This window comes from Marmota monax, unplaced genomic scaffold, assembly GCF_021218885.2.
Source record: "Marmota monax isolate L192 unplaced genomic scaffold, Marmota_monax_Labrador192_F-V1.1 WCK01_AAM20220418_F8-fsc00183, whole genome shotgun sequence".
Lineage (NCBI taxonomy): Eukaryota > Metazoa > Chordata > Mammalia > Rodentia > Sciuridae > Marmota > Marmota monax.
This window is the reverse complement of record NW_026694841.1, coordinates 2908666-2929561: the sequence shown is the minus strand read 5'-3', so window position 1 is coordinate 2929561 and position 20896 is coordinate 2908666.

Sequence of the window (20896 nt, the reverse complement as noted above, 5' to 3'; positions counted from 1 at the left end):
GCTCAGCGGTCGTCTGGGTTAACAGACTTGCTGCTGTGTGGGGAGGACAAGTGCAGCCTCACATGTTCTCCAGGCATATGATTCCCTCGGCTCTATTTCATTATGAGTTATTGTCGTTCGTCTCTTACTGTACCCACTGCATAAATTAAACTGTTCCAGACTTTTGTGATCATAGGAACATGTCCACGGGGTGTGGTGGTGTCCTATGCTCAGGGATCTGCTGGGGGTTTTGGAACGTACCCGCCTTCGATAAGCACATGGACTAGGGGTCCTCTGTGATGAACTGCTACCTCCAGGCTGGGGCGCGGTGCTCTGGGGGCGCGTGGCCCACTCACTTGGACTTACTGGTGAGTATAGCTGGTTCCCATCTCTGGGGGGCCACCATGCACCACCCACCCTCTGATTCCTACCGCCTGGGAGGTGGGCACAAGCACCTCCGTTTTACATGTAGGAGAACAGAGATTTCCAACACTGCCGGGGTGTGCAGCAGGCCACGCAGCTCTGAAGGGCGGCCTTGATCCAAGGGCCAGCCATGCCTGCCCTGCCCTGCCCTGCCACACCACTGCCCCTCGCAGCGCAGCTGGTCCAGCGGCCCGTCGTGTTTGCCAACTCTGAGTATGACTTGAAAAGATTCACTGGACCTGTTAGGAGTTTTCATCAGCTGCGGAGTTTTTTTTTTTCCTTTCTGGGTTGTTGTTGTTTTGCATCAGGAAAAAAAAATGAAAAGAATTTAATTCATCATTAAGCCCTAGGGACGAGGAATGCAGGAAGGAGTCCACGGCCAAGGAACAGCACGAAACCGCCAGGAGACGCCTGACAGGGTGCACGGGCTGGGATGTGCCAGTCTTTGTTGGCAGCCGTGCTGTGGGGGAGTCTGCTGGGTGCTGTGTGTGCACCTTCTGGGCTGCACACAGGTTCTGGGCCAGGCAGATCCTTTGCAAGCGCTCCCAGGAGAGGCTTGTCGTGAGGAAGGTTGGATGTGCCCAGCCCTGGGTTGGGGTGCTGTGGTCTGAATGTTTGATTTCTCTGAAATCTGGGTTGAAATCGAGTCCCCCCAGTGCAAGAGTCCTAGAAGGCGGAGACTTTAGAAGGTGAGTAGCTTCTAGGGTTCCACCCTAATTATGGTCTTAGCTCCTTCCACCTTGTTGGGGGCAGCAGAAAGGCACCATCTTGGAACAGACAGCAGCCCTCCGTGGACACTGACTCTGCGGGAGCCTCCGTGTTGGACTTCCCACCCTCCAGAACTGTAAGCAATGCACTGCCCAGCCCTGGGCATCGTATCGTAGCAGCCGGGATGCACTGAGACAGGCAACCCCTGTGTTTGCATGACCAGTTTCTGGCTCTAATTGGATTAGCGTGTGGCCATGAAAGGCTCAGGAGCAAGGTAGGCAGAATGGTGGTGTGGGTGGGATTCTGGGGCAGGCGTTGAGGCCTGGATGCCAGGCCTGGCCATTCAGACCCAAGTGGCCTCTGTTGCCAACTCCAGCCTTTAGGAGCAGAGGTGAGCTCCCACAGTGACCGGAGCCCCCACTTTCTTGTCTGTGGGTAACATGCACCAGGGCTTGTGGAGAAGTCGAGGGGGCCCAGTTCATGCCGGATGTGCACTCACGGCGTGGCTCCCGGGGCCTTCAGGGCATGGGTTTAGCTTACTAGGGAAGGAAGAGGTGGGATGAGTCCCCCACCCCGTCTAGGCTGGGATTCCAAGTCCTGTTCATGTTCATGTTATTAGTTGTTGGACGGAGGGTGCAGGGAGGGGAGAGTTAATACGTCAGTGTGTCCTCAACTCCCCCTAACGTCTCTGCCTCTGGGAAACCTGCTCAGACAGCTGCCGGTCCCTGTTCCTGGGCTTCCTTCCGCTTTGCTGACATTCCCCTGCCTGCCCTGGGCCCTGCTTGCTGGTTTGGGTACAGAAGATCCCTGAGGCTGACCCCGCAGTGCCCAGAACGGTGTCTGAGCTCCCGGTTGTACCAAGAGTCCAGGGTAATTGCTGGATGAAGAGCAACCCACATGCGGCTCAGGCAGTGGAGAGGAAAGTGCCCAGTGTGCCCACGTGCCCAGCAGGAGCACCAGGCTCCTGAGCAGTGTTAGAGAAACGCCCAGGGCAGAGCATGGTGCCAGGGTTCAGCTGTAGCCCTGGGCCCCTCGCTCCAGAGGTGGACGTACATCAGTCTGGGACTGTCTGGCTGTGGCCACGGCCCTCTGTTGCACATGGCTGTTTATTGCATGTGCTCAAGAATGTGCTAGGAAGAGGGAGGCCAGGGCTGGCCTGCGGTGGGAGGCTGGACGTGGTCTGCAGCACGGGGAGCAGGTGTCTCAGGCTCCCCACCTCCTCCCCCTCCACACTCCTCTTCCCACCTTGCAGTCTCTGTGACGTCCCCGCCTCCCCCAGCAGTCACCCTGGGCTCCCGCTCGTGGGCTCCCCAGAGCCCCACGGGCTCTTCTTGGCCCCTTCGGTGTAGCCAAGGCAGGTGGGCAGCTGGGTCCTAGTCTCTTCTGCCAGCTCCCACCCCTCCCTCCTCAGAGATGTGCCTTGGAGGACGAGGGGGAGTTGGCCAAGCAGAGGGGACAGGGTGGGAGGGTGAGGCAGAGAGGGTGGCAACACGAGGCCACAGAGGTGGATAGAGAAGCGTGTCCTCTGTCCCCTGATGCTCACACCCAGGAGCCAGGTGAAATCAGGTCTACCATAGTCCCAAGGTGGGGGCCAAGACAAGGAATGCCCGGAAGAAATCCTAGCCCCCTGGAGACGTTAAAGTCTTTATTTGAGAAAGTTTTGGCCAGTGTCACGGATGAGTGAGTCACATGTGTGTGACATTATTAGGAGGGAAATGTATACAGGATTCCACAGTGATCCTGTGCAGGGGAAAGCCAGTGACTGCCCTGCCCAGCCCACTTGCCCTGGACCCTCCTGAGCAGCTACTCCTGTGGCCGTAATGACATGGTTGATTTGCCACCTGCCCGCCTGGCACTCGATAGCACAGGAGATGGGACTGGGGCTCAACAGCTCCGTTCCCTCCGTCTTCATCTGTTACTGTTCCTCTTCCTTTCTGGAAACAGTCTCACTGGATGCCCAGTAGTTACATGGACCCACGGGTGACCTGTGCAGGTTGGGTAGTCCTGAATCGGGGTCACCAGCATTCCCTCCATTGATCGCTTCTTGGTAGTGGAACAGGTAAGAGCTGCTCTCCTCGCTCTTTTAGATACATATCTGTATTACTTTTAAAACTTGAAATGTGCGTGTGGCTTCTTCACTGCCAACGCCACGTATTGGTGGACAAGGGTAGTCTCCCGGCCTGAGGTGGTTTTCCTGTGGTGAAAAATGGGCAGCACGAGAGCTGCCCGTGAACCACTGGTGGGTGTCCTTGGGGCGGACGGCGTTCACTTCACCACCGTCCACTCGCAAGGCCCCATCTTCCCAAGCCGAGGCTGCCCGGTCCCTGCTGGGGGTTGACTCAGCCTTGGGCTCTGCCCCCAGCTCCGTGAAGTGCCATCTACTCACCTCTGACCTTAACTACTAGGAGGAGCTGGTGCGGGAGGAATGGCCCAGGGTTTGTCCTTCCCTGACCTGCTCCCAACTTAGGTCAGGAGCCTGCATGTCCCACCAGGCAACACACAGCCACTTGCGTGTGCCCACGTCACAGCAGCCGAGTTGAAGTTCTAGGTCCAAAAAGCCTCTGCATTTCCCTGATCCTGTTATGTCCACCAGAACAGGCGCTGGGGCTTCCGAGCCGTGCCCTTCGAGAACCCCCACGGCACTGGCCACACATGACTCGCTGGGACACGAGTCCTCCCCATGAGCCTCTGTCCCACAGGCTGCTGGCAACATAAGTGTCCATTGCTCCCAAGGAGGACAGTCCCGATGGGAAGGGCCGGAGGAGACCCTCTGCCGAAGCCTGGGCCGTGACCCAGATGCCGCCCGTCAGGAGGGTCCCGGGACCCCGTGCTCTGGCAGCCAGGCCTGCTTTTGCAGGACTCTCCTATTTACTCCTCTTACCACTTCTCAGGAAAAGGTTTCCCCAGAGTCATTTGGGGACAGCTGGCCCTGGGCTCCCCTGAGGTGGGTAGAGCCTGGAGGCCGCCTTCTGCTTTGAGAAGCCAGATTCCTGGCCAGACATGAAAGGAGGACCATCACAGCCCTGTTCTCCAGGCAGCTTCTCCCGATTAAGTGGGAGTCAAGAAAAAATCCCCGTCTTCTCTCCTCTCTCTCAGCCACCTCGCCCTGACAAGGTCTGATGACACCCTGGGGAGGCTTCCGGGTACATCCAGTTTGCACCAGGTGGCCCCAAACCCCAGGCATGGAGGGCTCCCCACTATGGCGGAATAGCAGGTGCACAGAAAGGCAGCCGTGCCTGCCTGAGGTGGCACAGCCAGGGAGCGAGGGAGCTCGACTGGAGTCACATCTGCCCAGGGCAGCACCTAGGCCGCTTCCTCCTGCTGTTTCTCTCCCGTGGGCCCAAGGGGCCGGGCTCTTCCTGAACATGGTGTTCTCTAGTCACATCGGACGGGGTTGTGTAATCCTGTGACTGTGTGGTGAGTGGACACGAGGGTGTGGGCTTTGGCAAGGGTCAGGCCAGGTTATGCGGAGGCCCGTGCGCCACATCCGATGGGATCCTGTGCCAGCAGCAGCCCCCTCGCCCCCGTGGGAATTGGAGCGAGAAGCACCCGTTAGGAAGCCAAGGCCTGGGCTGATTCATGGCGGGCAGCATCCCTGGGAGTCCCACTGACAGCCTCCGAAAGGCCTGCTCACAGCACGGCAGGCTCTCAGGCTGGCCAGTGCTTGCTGGGCACGTCCACACCTATCCTGAGCCCTTCTGCTGTTTTCACAGGGACCGAGGGACAGTCGATTCATGCCACCTCCCCTTCCTCTTCTGCGGCGTCATGGCAAAAGCACCTGGAAGGGACAGAAGGAGGTGCAGAGGAGTGACATGCTCCGACACACGTCCCTAGCCACGCTTGCTCAGGTCCCAAGGGTCAGGCTGAGAGCCCCAGGCCTGCGTTAGGGGCGTGGCAGTGGCATTCCTGTGACTTTCCAAACCTGTCTTAGGAATGAACTCTGGAGCGGCGCGGCCTGGGGAGTGAGGCCACTGAGGCCAACTTCAAAACATGACCAGGGAGCAAGGAGATCCGACTGCAGTCCAGCCACGGCTGCCCGGCCTTCCCACGGTGGAGCGATGACTCGGCGATGAAGGAACTGCGTGCCGCGACCAGGAGCCTTGACCTGAACACACGGACCAGGAAGGCCAGGCTCCCTTTGGCCTGGAGCCGGTCTGAATGCTGGATGGCTGGCCTGGAAACTGCTGTGTGGCCGTGGAGCCGGGCATTCCCCTTGCAGTCGTGCATGCGGGGACCTCGTTGTGTCCTTTGCCGGCTCTTGCTAAGCAGTGTGCTGGGCTGGCACGCCTGGTAGATGTGGACATGGCTCCAGGGCGCTGAGACCTGGTGCCAGAGGCCAGGCTGGGCATGGCTGAGGGGCAGGTGGGTGCACTCTGCTGGGGGAAGCAGGGGAGGTGACCCTTCCAGGGGGTCAGCAAAGCTGCCCCAGTGAAGGGTGAGGGCACAGTGACGGCAGAGGCTGAGGGGGGCTGGGGCAGGAGGAGCTGTGTGCTGTCAGCGTGAGGTGGCCCTGAAACAGGGAGTGTGGGGACTGGCGAGGTGGCCAGGGGCCACGGCACAGGCTGCTCTTGAGAACTCCAGGTCCTGTCCTCGAGGCTACAGAGCAGCCTTTGGGTTTTAAGAAGAGAAAATGCTACAATTTACTTGATTGGATGCCTGTGTTCCTTCAATACTGCCCAGCCACTCTGCTTCTGGCCCTGGGCCAGGTGACACTCTCGGTGACGTTGAAGATGTGTTTGAAGCTGGGCACAGTGGTGCAGGCCTCTAATCCCAGCAGCAGGAGAATCACGAGTTCAAAGCCAGCCTCAGCAACTTAGTGAGGTGCAAGCAACTGAGATAAAATATTTAAAAATTGGCTGGGGATGCAGCCCAGTGGTTAAGTGACCCTGGGTTTAATCCCTGATACAAAAAAAAAAAAAAAGACGTGTTTGAGAAAGACTTGGGGCCCTGGCAGCGGGGGGGAGGGGGAGGCCTGTGGAACGGGGAGACGGGAGGCTTGTCAGTCATCCTGGTGAGAAGCTGGGCGGTGGGAATGGGCAGGTCTGTTGGAGGCCGTGGGGGGCAGGAGGGGGCAGGTGTGGACACCACTGTAGCTGGACGAGGCAGGGGCTGGCGGACAGCTGAGGTTCTGTTGACCAGGCTGGTGGAGTTCTGAGTTCATGTCCAGACTCTGCCTCTTGTGATGGGGACACTTTGGGTAAGTTCCTGAGCCTTAGGGTCCTGTGAGCCGGGGTGGGGGTGGACCAAGGTGAAATGAGCTTTCGGTGAGTGTGTTCTGTACCTGGAATCAGGCCCCTGGGGCAGGGTGAAGGGCTCTTAGAACCATGGCGGGGGCAGCCTAGGGACAGGGCTGCATGCTGGGAGCCTGCGGCAGGACTGGGGCTGTTAGCCCAAAGGCAGAGCTGCCTGCTTGGAAGTCCGTGCAGAGAGTGGGATTCGGGGGGCAGTCACAGGTCAGCCCAGGGACTCTGACACTGTGTGCAGCCCAGGAGTGGGGAACCTTGTCCTTGTGAAGGGGAGCGGTGGCAAATCTGAGGTGCCGGGGAAAGCATGAAAGAGCCAGGAGTGAATGAACCAGAAGGGGCCATGATGCAGCACTGGGTCACCCTCGGCAGAGGGGAGGGACTCACCCCGGGCCCCGATCCAGTCATGACATTGACGTCCTCGTGGGTACCCTGGAGGCCAGCAGAAGGTGGCCCTGTCCCCAGGGAGGGAGTGGGCACAAGGCAAGAAGGACATGTGGCCTGGGTGGTCCAGAAGCCGTGAGGCCACAGCTGGTCTCACTGACCCATTTCACAGAGGTGGAGAAGGAGCCCGGGATTCTCTCAGCCCCGCGTTTCAGGCTTGCTTACTGGACTTCTCACCTTGGCATCTGATGGGACACGGCTTCCAGCAGTGTCATCATTCACACGGATGTGGGAACACTGAGCCCCTGATTGCTCAAGATGTGCCAAGCTCTCCCAGGCCTGCTTTGAAGATAGCAGTGGGACAGCCTTCTCCCATGGCCTCCCCCGTCTGCCATTTCACTTCCCTGTAGTCCACTGAGATCTGAAACATTGGAAAATTCCAGAAATAAACAACTCTCGGATTTTAAATTGCATGGCAGTCTTTTTTATTTTACACATGACAGTACAATGATCTCGACAATTTTGCATGCCACTTTCAGATATTGTAATGAGACTTGAGCTACTCCACCCATTCCTGACCGAACAGGAATCCTCCCTTTGTCCCATGTGTCCCTGCTGTATACACTGCCCTCACGTTAGTCCCTTAGTGGCCATCTCTTTTTATCAGATTTACTGTGGGAGTATCTCAATACTTATTTCAGTATCTCTCATTTTACTTAATAATGGCTCTAACATGCAAGAGGAGTGATGTTGGCAGTTTTATTATGATATGGAGTTATGATTTTCTATGTTATTATTAGTTGTTATTGATGATCTCTTACTCTGCATAGGTTGTAAGGAAACTTTATCATAGGTATTTATGTATAGGAAAAATAGTATCTATGGGTTTCAGTATGAGCTGTGGTTTCAGGCATCCCCAGGGATCTTGGGGTATATCCCGATAGATGAGGGAGACAGCTCTCTGTGGCTAGACATCGGATCAGAACCAGCCTTCCTTCCTACTAGAGGAAACTGCACCTCCACTTTGCACAGAATGACACTTGACTGTGAACGCAGCGACAGTCAGGTTGGCTGACTCCATCCTCCGCTGGGGCATGATTTATTTCTTTTCTTCTCCAGGCTCTAGTTTCATGGCAATAGAGTGTGTTTGCATCTACTACCCTGAGCTTTTCCAAGTCTCCAAGCAGGAGATATTTTGACCCACGTGAGCCCAGGCCACAAACGTGTGGCTCGGGGGTCCGGGAACTTGGGTTGTGCTCACAGCTGCTCCACACGCAGGGCTGCAGCCTACAGACACTTCTTTCCCCATCAGCTCCCATGCGACCCAGCCGTGAAGCCCAGCCAACTCTTCCGCAGGCCTCCGAGTGCCTTTCTGACCTTAATCCACCTCTTTGGTAGGATCTATTAATCACCGTACTTGAGACCGCTTTGTGCCAAGAAGTTCAAAGCATCTTCCAACCTTAACCCATTAATCCCATTAGCATCCCGGGGAGAGCGGAAGGCACCAGTGTGTCCCGTGATCCCCTCTGCCCGCTGCTGGGCTCCTGGGGAGGGGCAGGGGCGAGGAGCCGAGGGGGCTCAGCCTGGACATCCTCGGTGAGTCAACGCAGCCTTGGAAAACGAGCTGAGTTTCCCAGCTTGGGCCAGGGCCCGGCCGCCAGGGTAGGCTCCTTTCTTACAGAACAGCCATTGTCCTGTCCTGTGCTGCGCCTGTGTCCGCGTAGGCAGATGTCAGTATCTGAGCGCCATTAGCACCAGTGAGCTCTGGAGAGGAGCTCTGTCCTCAGGGCGGAGAGCAGGGCCTTCTCCCTTCTCTGAGTCCCTCTTCCCCCGCTGCCCCAGGGTTTGGCCTTGGAACGGAGGCTGCATCCGTCACCTGTTTGGGGAGCGCCACAGCTGTGCGGTCCCCAAGGGGGCTACCTACCAGGGCAGGGCTGCTCCCCGGGTGCCTGGGAGGGACCACCACCCAAGGCAGCAGGACAGGGAAGAAACACGATGTTCCTTCCTGGCCTCTGTCGCCCTCGCCCTCACCCTCAGGATCCTACATTGTTTTTAATTTTCAGCCTAATTTTAGTCCAAGAACTTGGTGAAGCTGGAGATGCCTCTTAAACTTTCTTTCTTTTCTTTTCTTTTTTTTGTAAACAAGTGCACTTTTTCTGGCCAGATGTTTCGTTTTGTCTGGGTCTTACAGGGCTGCGCCGTTGAGCTGTCCGGCTGAAGCTGAATAAATCTTTGTTTTACGGCTTCTTTGGTCCTTTACAACCAAGGGCCTCAGGAGGAAACTGGAGCTTGTCACCCGCCTGGTGTCAGCCTCAAATGACCTCACCGTGACCACTGGCTGAAACACCCTGGAGATATTGATGTGGCCAACCTGAAAGCATAGTAGCAAAGCCACAGAGCCTAATATTGGGACGTTGATCATGCCTGGGATGGGACAACTAGGCATAGCGTGTCCTAGAGGGATGCCACCAAGAACCAAGGGTGCTGCTTGTCAGTTACTGGTGCATCTCCCATGTTGGGTGTGCCCGGCAGCCAGCAACCCGTTTCCACTCTGCGGCCCACGTGGAAGCATGAGCACTGGGGGCCCCAGAACGCCCTCCAGGGTCGGCCGATGGTCCCGTGGAAGGCTGTTGGAGTGAGGACGCTGGGGAGACGGGCTAGAGCGGCCTGGTGGGAGGCGGCCTGGGTCCAGACACTCTCACTTGTGCAAGGACCCTGGCGGGAGGACAGCTTGTAAACTGTGGAGCGCTGCAGCTGCTGCCAACTGCGGAGAGCTCCAAGGGCTGCAGGGAGCCGGGAGGAATCGGGCCGAGCCTTGGACAGGCTTTCACGTCCCGAGAGGGAAACAGTGATTGCTCAATTTTGCAAGTTGGGTCCTCGACTCCTTGTGCCCCACCAGAGAGCAGGCCTGGCTTCGCTGTGCGGCCCAGCCCGGGGACCTCAGGACCTTCCGCACGCTGCGCCGTCTCGGGCCCTTTCTCCCTGGAAAGGCACTGTTGCCTCCGACCCCCTTTTCACGTGCACAGTGCCGTCACCTCCCCGGCCACCCAGCCCCAGTCAGCCTGGCCAACCTTCCTTTCCTCCACGTCGGATCAGTCGTCAGGTGGGTCGGCTCTGCCTCTGTGGCGTGGGTCACCATCCCTCTTCAAGCCGGTCTCTGTCAGTAGCCTTCCGATGGGCCCTTCTGGCTTCTGGTCTCTGAACTTCGTCTGTCTGCCTGTCCAGGGGGCTGAGCTCTGTTGCTAAACTCATCCCTGGACATGGCACCTGCCTTCCTCCTGGCTTCTCCTCCCCGATCTCTGGCCACTTGGCTCAAGGCCCGAATGGCCTTCCTGAGCTCCACCACATGTGCCGTGTTCCGGCCATGCTGAGCGGAGGGTCTTGCTGTCCCCAGGGGTTTCTCTGTGTGTCCTGTTTCTTCCACCTGCCTGCAGCCCCTCCTCCACCCAGCTCAACGACGAGAGGTGCAGGTGCTGGACCGGCTGGCCCTGTGGAGGAGACTGCTAGGGATCCAACTTAGCTCTGAGACAAAAGGCACCTGGAACCTCAGAGACACCAGGGGAGGCATTTAGTCCCACGTGCCTCTCAGTGGGACTCTTGGGCTCGAGGGGCCTTAAGGCACGACATTGTGTCTGACTGTTGGACACCTGACCTCATCCAGGGCCTCAGGCCCTGGGACAGAGAGGTGTGGTGAGATGCAGGGACAAAGGGCTGTCGGGCAGCATCCAGGAAACACGGCTCAGCAGGAGACGGGCCTGGGGTGTGAGGGGCCACGTCTCCGGAGCTCCTCCCCTCAGAAAGTGGAGTCGTTTCCCACCCTTGAATCTGGGTGAGCCTGCGACTTGCTGTGGCCAGTGGCATGTAGTAGAAGGGAGGCTGGGTACATCATGAGTCCTGGCCGCCAGAGGAGACCTGGCCACCTCTTGTGCTTTCTGTGCTGGTGGCCATCCTCATGGGGACAAGAGACCGTGTGGGGCTCAGGCCAGGCCTCCCTACTGAGGATCCCCATGCGGGAGGCCCTGGGAGACCATCCAGCTGCCTGTGGACGCAGCATCTTGAGCTGCAGGTCAGTGGCCTTTGCAGGAAAGGGCGCGCGCCTCACCTGTGACCAGCCCACAGGCCCGCAGTCTGAGCCAGAGGAGGCCACCCTCCTCAGCACTCTGGGGATCCTGCTCATTGACTGACACCAAGACCTGGAATCAGCAGCTCAGTCATGACACCGACTGTAGCATCTCCCTGGAGCCGCGGAGACTGGGCCTCTGCTCCCCTTCCTCGGTCCTTCCCCCCTCCTCCTTTTTGGTGGTGAAGCACAAGTAACAGGAATTGGCCATTTCAGCTGTTTAAAATGGACCCAGCACAGTAGGCATTAGGGACAGTCATGATGTTGCACGGCCGTCATCACTATCTAGTTCCAGAACTTCCCACGGTCCTGAAGAAACCTGTGCCCACTAGGCAGGCGCGCTCCTTATTCCCTCTTCTGTCCAGCCCCCACTGACCCCCTCTGGCGCCAGGTGCATCTCCTGCAGACATTTCCTACCGGGGATCCCGAAGCACTTGTCCTTCTGTGCCTGCTCTCTTTCTCTCACCCCGTATCCTCAGGCGCTGTCTTGTAGGAAGGGTCACTGTGCCCTGGCAGTCCTCGCTGAGCCCCACATTGCTCTTACCTGCATTTGGCAGATGAGGGACCTCAGACACAAGGAAGTGGAATATTTGGTGTCAGACAACTGACAAAAATGGCTCAAAGATTCCAGTCAGGAGGGTTCCGTTCCGGTGGCAGGGCCGTCCTGCTGGGAGGTCTCTGGGTAGTGGAGGACCTGGGTAGTGATGCACTCTCATGCTCAGCTCACTCTGCACAGGGAAGCCATAGTCACACCTGAACAGTCCACTACACACATGCGGCACACAGTTGTATTACTTTAAGATAGTTATTTTTTTCTGATTATGAAAATAATGTATACTCTCTTAATTGTTTTTTCTGTTGCTACAACAACATACTTGAGACCAGGTTGTTTAAATGAAATGTATTTGGAAATGTATTTGGCTCACTGTTCTGGAGACCAGGAAGTCCAGGAGCATGGTGCCAGCATCTGGTGGGGACCTTCTTGCTGTGTCATGGTGTAGCAGAGGGCGTCCCACAGTGAGACAGCAGTTGTGTGTCAGCTCAGGTCATACAGCTCTCCCCCTTCTCGCAAAGCCAGCAGATCCATCATGGGGTCTCACCCTGATGACCTTTTCTCGTCCCCGAGGCCCCACCTCCAAACACACAACACACAACTTTAGGGATTAAAGTTTCCAACCCAGGAAATTTAAGGGACACATTTAAACCCTAGCACCCCATTAAAAGAATCCAGACACATCAAATGTAAAAAAGTAAAATGAGATTTACTGATAAAAATAATAACAAATGAAAAAAAAGACAAAGAAATGAATTGGGAAATGAAAGAAATGAAGAAAATGTAAGAGAGAAGTTTGTAACATCATTGTGACATGGTGACACGGAGGAGGTGTCAAGGAGATGTGGGAGCACCGTTCGTCAAGAACATCCACAGGGCCACTTTGATGAAGATGCATCAAAAATTCTGTGGCCTCGAAACAGCCTGGGAGCTCCACACCAGGAAAACAGCACCGCACGGGCTTTTCTGGGACCCGGCACCTGGGTCAAAGCTTTATTTCACCGGTCACACTCTGAAGGCTCCCCAGTGGCACTCCGAGTAGACGTTTCCTGTTTCATTCCGTGACGACGATGAGATTCTGCAGTAAGACGTCTTCCTCTCTGTCCTGGGGGATGATCCGCATCCAGTGACCCGGCTCTCCAGCCCCGTGCTGCCCTGCAGCATGAAGTGTCCTCTCTGGATTGGCCAGTCGCCCCGGCGGCCCCTGCCTACCTGCTATACCTCACCACATGCCAGAAGTCAGAAAGGCTCCGCGACCTTGTTGCGCTCACCCGGGAGTCAGTGTCTCCCAGGGACTGTGCTGCCGCCAGAGGATTGGAGTCGATTCTCCTCTTGAGGCCCATGAAATGCCTTCCCTGACCACCCGCCCTCTGATTGCTGAGGATTTCTTTAAACTCGTCTTCAGCCCACACTTGATTGAGATGGGCTTACGAGGTCCAGGCACGGACGTTAACAAGGTGGGGCCGGGGGAGGAAGGCCACCGTGAGGGCTGAGGAGCAGCAGGGCAGCCAGTCCCCAGCCACCAGCACCCAGCGCAGAGGGCAGGGCCACGGCGCTTCCTCCTGTGTCCCTCCTCAGGCTCTGAGGTCTCTCCTCTAAGCACTGAGTGGGAAGGCTGAGCTGGACTCTGGCCAGCCAGGACATGGTTCCAGGGACTCAGAGCAGGCTTGGCAGGCCACACCAGGTTGTGGAGGTGGGCTCCCTACTCTCTTGCTCCACACCTCGGACGTAGCCAGGGCTGTCTGCACAGGCACTGCAGTGCCCAGAGAATCAGAGAACCAGAGGGAAGCCAGGGATGTGGAGGGCAGGAGGGCAGGGTTGAGAAGAGCGCGCACAGAACTCGTGGACCATGAGACGTTTAAAAGGACTTGGGTGTGGGGAGGCAGTAAGAGGAACCCCAGATATTTGTACCAGAAAGTCTAATGAATGAAGGAATTAAGATCATGAAGAAAGTTCAATTAAGATTATAACTTAAGAAACATTTCTGGAATGAAACAAGAAGATTCTACAGATTGAAAGGGAATATAATGTCTCAGATGAAATGTGGACAGTGTTCACGCGAAAACCTTCCTGATTAAAGTCACCCACACCCAATCCCTGTTCCCTGGTTCCCTTCCTATCTTTGGAATCTGGCTGGAGTCTTCTCCTCAGTGAGAAGCATGTGCTCAGGAAAGTTGTTCTATACCCAGCCAAACTGACATGCGGACAGACGGACAAAGCGCTAGAGGAAGAATTTTAACTAACCCAGGGATGAAACAGAAGAATCACCTCTGAGCACTGAATCTGCTCACTCTAGGGTTAAGGTGATGGAAGGGTCTGGGCAGAGAGAAAGGGGACAGTGAGAAAAAGGGACAAGGGAGAGAGCGTGGCTGGGGCAGCACCCTGGCAGGAGAGCCGGAGCGCGGCTGGCTGCCCTGGGTCCGGGCACGGTGGTGAGCGTGGGTGCAGGGTGGTGCAGAGAGGCTGTGCGGCTCGGTTCTGGGTGCTTTGTGTAGTCTCACTGACGGGCGGTGCCGGGGCCTGGAGGACACGGGGGTGGAGAGGCGGTCCTTTTGCACAGTGGTGTGGAATTGACGGTGGGGTTTCTCCATTGAGTTAATTATTTCCAAAATGAGACGTTTCGTTGCTCCCAGTCCCTTTGGCACGTTTTCAGATCTGCACGCTCCTTCCTTATTAGAGGCTCCCGTTGGCTTATTTTTAGAAGTCCATGCTTGTTTTCTCCCCACTTGTTATTTGCGGCTCTCCTATATTCTGTTTCTGCTAATTCTGGTGTCTCGAGCCCTTCTGGTCGAATCTCTGTTGTTTCTCGATTCTCGCCCGCCCGTGGGGCTGCCTCCGCTGCGCTTGGCGACCTTTGGCGTGTGGGGATTCTCCCAGTGCAGACTGGGAGCAGCTGGCCACCATCTTCCAGTCCTGACCCCGGAGGTGCTCCAGGCATGGCCCCCCGGCCTGCGGGCTGGCTCTGGGACCGGTGCTGTGCGCTCTGTCCTCAGGGAAGCCGGCTTGTGCCCCGCCTGTGTCCCGGGCTGGGTGGGCCTTGGCTCCTGCCAGTCGGCCCTTTCCTGGTGGGCGTGGGGATGGCGCTGTGGGGAGGCGGCTGGGAAGCTTTCGCTGGCTGCCAGGGAGTCCCGCAAAGCACCCAGAGGGGTCCCCTGCCCCTCCCACATTTTGGGGGGTGGTATCTGTAGGTGTTTCACAGGTTCTGAAGCTGGCAGCAGCGTTATTTGGTCATCTCTTGCTCACTTGCGTCCTGTGGGCTGAAGGCAGGGCCGCCCGGCCACCGAGCCACTCCCAGTCTTTTCGCTTTGAGAGGAGCCTCACACGTGCGATTGCAGGCCTCGCCGGGTGCCTGCTTCCGGGGTTCCACTGTGTACCTGTTGGCCCCTTCACACACACACGTGGGCCTTAGCTCTCTGCGTCCTACCCCCTGAAGGAGTAAGAGGACCAGCTACGACGCAAAGCCCCCAGCGCACTGGCCCGACTGGCCCCAGGAGTGCCGTCCTGCTCTGCTCTGGGGGGCTCGGGCAGCGGCTCCGACCAGCGCCCTGCTCTGCTCATCGGCCGAGCCCCTGTGTCCAGGCCCCACTGACACTGGCCCCTTCCTGGAGCAGACCTTGTCTGCGTCCTGCTTAGTCTCCTGCCGTGTGTCTGCAGCTCAGCCAGGTCCCTCCTCCCCCTCAGCAAAGGGCGGGTGCACATCTTGTTGCTGTGCTGAATGGACTGGGGTAACCAGCGGACCGGGCCCTTTGCCTCTCATCCCCCTCAGAGTTCCGGGCGTCTGCACAGCAGTGCCAGCCTGCAGAGCGACACCGAGCCCCAGCATCAGGCCTCTGGAGCCCTCCCTGCCCGGAAGCCTGGGCCTCTGGCAGTGGGAAGGGCAGCAGCCCGTGTGAGCTGGCTTCCCATGACGGTACCTCCCCAGATGCTGTTCTGGGGACCAGGAGAGAGAAAGGATGCTCATTTAAGAATGAATTGTGGTTCCTGGGCAGGTCAGACAGAGCTGCCCTCCACCTTCTGGAACCCACCAAGGGGCCTGTCAAGTGGGCCCTGCATGGATCAGCTCAGTTCTGTCCAGCTGGGCCCGTCGGCGTGGACGTCTGCCTCTTCTTGGCACCGTGGAAGCAGACAGGATGGCTGCACTACACTGAGCCGCCCCTCCTCCCTGTCTCTGCGTGGCCATGGAGACGGGTGCTGGCCCAGTGCCTTGTGCAGCTTCCTCCTGGGGTCCCGGGGAGGCTGAGACCCCAGTGCACTCCCGAGCTGGAGGGAGAAGACCCACCCTAGTACCTAGAGGGACCTCCTGGAACCCAGTACCCAGTTTCTGAGCAGCAGGAAGGGCCTGTGTGGGCCACTCCCCGGCTCCTGGCTTCCAGGACCCCAGCTGTTTCTGCCTCTTCCAGAAGGAAGCCAGCCCTGCCCGGCCCACCCTTGACCACCTGTCCTCGCCACGCATTCGCCAGGCCAGCGTCTGGGGCCCGGCTGCGTTCCCTGGACTGAGCCTTTACCTCCAATAGCCCAGTGTCGAGGACTGACCCCCAGAAGGTCCTTCATCCTAGACCAGGCTGAGAGCACCCCAGACCACCAGGGGCCCACAGTGTCCAGCAGGAGTAGCCCTTGAGCTGAGGGTCCTCAAGTCAGCTGCGGTCAGCGAGGCCAAAGGAGGTTTTCAGCTCCTGGCCCAGGAGGCCAGGCCAGGTCTTCTGAGACCCTCAGATGGGCCAGTCTGGACCGCAACAGGCCTAAGCCCCTAGATTTTGGCTCGTGGGTTTTTGATTTGTTCTTTTTGGTTATATGACAGGAGAGTGCATCTTAGATACCAGACACACGTGGGGTGTGACTTCCCATGTTTGTGATTGTGTGTGTGGATCTCACTGCTCGTGGATTCATATGCGAAGGAAGGAAAGTCGTGTCCGGTTCACTCCACTGTCTTTCCTGTTCCTACCCTCTTCCCTTTCCCTGCTCCTCCCTCACCTGGTGAACTCACCTCCCTTCCCTCCACCTATTGTGAGTCAGTGTCCACATATCAAAGAGAACATTCGGCCTTTGGTGTTTGAGGATTGCTCTATTTCCCTTACCATGATAGTCTCCAGTTCCATCATTTGCCAGCAAAGGCCCTGATTTCATTCTTCTTTGTGGCTGAGTAATATTCCATTTTGTATATGTACCACATTTTCATTATCCATTCATCTGTTGAAGGGCACCTAGGTTAGTTCCATAACTTAGCTACTGTGAATTGAACTGTTACAAATATTGATGGCTCAGGGATTTTTTTTTAATCTGCAAAATGGGCACAGTATCACCTGGCTAAACTGAATAAATGTGTTTAATTTTTCCTGCAACTCTTGTTCAGGTAGATTAATTTATCTTGACATTGCAGCGTACCATTGGGTGCTTTTAACGTATGTCCGTGACTGCCACCACCTTCTGGTCAACATGGCCATTACTGCCTAGGCACCCTTGAGCTCCTTGTGATCCACCCTCCTGCTTCCCCCACACACAGATAGCCCTGACGTGTTTTCTGACCTTGTAAATTAGTCTGCATTTTCCAGATTTGTATATAAGGGGAGTTTTGGCAAATAATTTCGTCTGACCTTCTGTCACATAATCATTTTGGATTCATTTGTGATCATTGCATGTATCTGTGGCTCCTTGCTTTTCATTGCTAAGTAGTATTCCAGTGTGTGGATATACAGCAATTTGTTTATCCATTCCCCACTGGGGGTTAAACCCAGGGACACTTAATCACTGAGCCCCATTCCCCAGCCCTCTTAGTTTTTATTTTTTTGAGACAGGGTCTCACTAATTGCCAAAGGCAGCCTGAAACTTACAATTCTCCTGCTTCAGCCTCCCAAGTCTCTGGGATCGCAGGTGTGTGCCACCCCGCCTGGCTCTGGTCACCTCTTGATGGACAGTTTGACTGATGATGCCGTTGGGAATATCCAGGACCAAGTTGTTGTTGGACACGTTTTAATTTCTCTGGGGTGAATGCCTAGTCGGACATGGCTGTGTGGGTTTAACTTTTTAAGAAACTGCCAAGCTCCCTTCCAAGTGGACCGTCTCTACAGTCCCCGGCAGTGCCCGAGTGTCACGACTCTGCACATGGTCCCCAGCAGTCGGCATGGCCGGCTGGCCCCGCTGGGCCTGTGGAGCTGGCTGTGGGTGTTCTGCAGACCGCGAGTTCGGGCCGCCGTTGCTATGGGCGCCCAGATAGTGCTTCTCCCTGTCTTTGGAATAGTTTCTGCTTTTCATGATAGTCTTTTTTTTTGAAGAGTGAAAATCTTTTATTTGGATATACTCCAACTTTCTAGTTTTTTTCTTTTCCATTTTATGATTTATATGGTATTTAAGAAATCTTTGCTAAACACACGAACACTAGACTTTCCCCACGCATTTTCTTCTAGAAGTTTAATAGTTTCAGCTCTTACACTTAGTGCCATGAGCTGCTGTGATCTGTAACATAGTGTGAATTTTCAAATTTCTGTATCACTTTTCGTTTTTTATCTGATTTTCCTACTACCATCCACAGGTTTACCTGGGGTTTTTGTTGAAAGTCAATCTTTCACGTATGTCCTGACATTGTTTTAAATGTTATTTTTTGGTTATTCATGTCAGCAGAATCCATTTGGTAAAGTCCTACAGGCGTAGACTGTAGCTCACTCTAATGAGGACCCCTTCCTGTGTGGGGGCCCGACGGTGGGGTTCACGTCGGTGTTTGCACGTGTGTCCGTACAAAGGAAAATGATGTCAGATCCATTCCATGTCTTTCCTATTCCTATTTGGCCCATGAGCTCTTGGAAGTTTATTATTTAGTTTCCAGATATTTGCAGTATTTTTCATCTTTCAGGTATTGGTTTCTAATTGAATGTCGTCGTGCTCAGAACACGGGCCCTGAGTGACGTGAATCCTCGTAAATTCATCCAATCTATTTGGCAAAGAATAAGAGCCGACTTGGTGACGCCGGCCCGCCCTTGAAAAGACAGTCACGTGTGGCCTCCCGTCATGGTGAGGTGGGACACTGAGTGGATCTCAGGGCCAGGGCCCGTGGTGGCCTCCAGAGCCCAACTCTTCCTCCCCTTCTGTCCGTCACTGTGGACGAGTCTGTTTCTCCTCTTACCCCGTAGCTTTGGCTTCAGATACTTTGTGCTGTTTTATCAGAGCCTGAAGATTCAGGGCTGCTAGGCCTCTGGATAAGCTGACCCCTGGTCATCACTAAATGGTCCTCTTGATCCTCGTGAATGCCCTCTGCTCGGCAGCCTCTCCGTGTGTCGCTGATGTAGCTGCGCCTCCAATTAATGTCAGCATGACGTACCGTCTCCGTCCTCTGGCTCTGAGTTCATCTGTGTCTTCTCAATCAAGGGGGTTTATTTTAGGCCACACGTATTTTGTTCTTGTTTTATTATTCAACGTGACATCCTCTGCCTTTCATTCGAGGTGTTTAGAGCATTTACGCTTGCTAGGATTATTGATTCGATTAACTTTAAATCTACCCTGTGCTACTTGCTTTGGGTTTGAACAAGTTTGGCTATGGCAATTTATATCTTCTGTTGGCTTTTTAAAAATATTGGGTTGCTTTGGGGCTTCTACTGTAAGTTTATCACAGTTTATCTTCGAGTACTGTCAGACTACTTCACAGACTCACAGGCGATGCTTCATCTCTCTCTTCCCAGTCTTTTTGCTACCGTTTCACAACTTTTATTTCCACATACGCTTTATTTCTATCTCTAACCTTTTTATTTTTTGTTTTGAGACAGGGTCTTGCTAAGTTGCTGAACCTGGCCTCGACCTCACGATCCTCCGGCCTGGGACTCCCAAGTCACTGGATTATAGGTGTGGGCCACTGTGCCCAGCTTATTTCTACATGTTTTAAATCAACACTATATTGATATTAAGTTTACTTACTTGAAATACTCAATTATCCTTTGTCGGGGCGGGGTACCAGAGATTGAACCTAGGGGTACTTAACCACTGAGCCACATCTCCAGCCTTCTTAAATATTTTATTTAGAGTCAGGGTCTTGGTGAGTTGCTCAGGGCCTCACTAAGTTGCTGAGGCTGGCTTTGAACTTGAGATCCTCCTGCCTCGGCCTCCGAAGCTGCTGGGATTATAGTTGTGCACCACCATGCCCGCTATCTTTTGAAGATATTTTTTATGTAAGAGGAAGTACCTTTCACTTTACTCAGTATTCACTGTTCCTCATGCTCTTCGTTTCTCTGTGTACACCCAAGTTTTGTCTGTTACCTGCCTTCTGTTCAAAGGACTGACTTTATCATTTCTTGTGGTGAAGGTCTGCTGGTGACAATTCTTCAGCTTTGGTGTGGCTGTAAAAATCTTTTCCTTTGGATTTGTTGTTTTGCCTTTACTTAGGAAATGTATTTTGGGTGGGTGCCAACTTCTTGTGCTTCCGACGCGGCCCTGATGTTTCCCTGCATGTTCTTTCTCGGGGAGGCCGGCTGTCGCTGGACACAGGTGCCTGCCTTCCTGCTTTGGCTTCATTTACTGAAAGGGTCTCTGTCTTGTTGGTCTTGGGGGATTTTATCATGGATACCTTGGTGTTGTTTTCTTCACACTTCTTGAGTTTGAGTTTTGGGGACTTCTTGGATTTGTGGGTTTGCAGTTTTCATCAAATTTGGAGACATTTTAGCCACTCACTCTGTCTTCAAATGTTTTTGCCTTGGCCAGCCACCCTGCAGGGTCTCCGTTAGACACGCCGGCTGTCTGGGCATGTCCCATGCCGTAGATGCTCAGGTGCCCCATGTTTTCAGTCTCGGTGCCATTGTGGATGGCCTGTGGCTGTGCGCTCGGGCGACTACATGTCCTGTAGTGTGCAAGCTGCGGGTTCACCTAGACCTTAAAAAACCTCCACCAACTCAGCTTGCATTTTTCATATCTTCCGAATCTCTTTTCAACATTCTGTGTTCTCGTCTCCCTTCTTGACACACAGAACCCAGCTAACCCGACAGTTTGACTCACGTCTCCATGTACCATCATCTGTGTCATTTCTGGGTGTTTCTACTGACTGATTTGTATTTTTCTTTCTTTTTTCCTAATTAGGCTCATATTTTCCTGTTACTTTGCATGTTCAATACTTTCTAATCGTATGCCAGCATTGTGGATTCCGTTCTGCAGGTGCTGGGTGGTTTCACATTCGGGTACCTATTGTTCCTGGAAGACATGATGTTACTTGGAATCAGCTCCATCCTTTCTGAGGTCTCGACTGGAGCTGGGCTGGGTGGGACTGGATTGGCCATGGCACAGAGGTGACTTTGTTTCCCCTGCCTGCTCCATCTGGGCGCCCTGTGGCGGTCTCTCCAGCTGTTCCTGGCCCCCTGTTCCTGGCCCCCTGTTCCTGGCCCCCTGTTCCTGGCCCCCCGTTCCTGGCCCCCTGTTCCTGGCCCCCTGTTCCTGGCCCCCTGTTCCTGGCCCCCTGTTCCTGGCTCTCCGTGGGCTCCAGGATCCTTCTCCCGTTTCTTCCAGGTGGGTCCATCC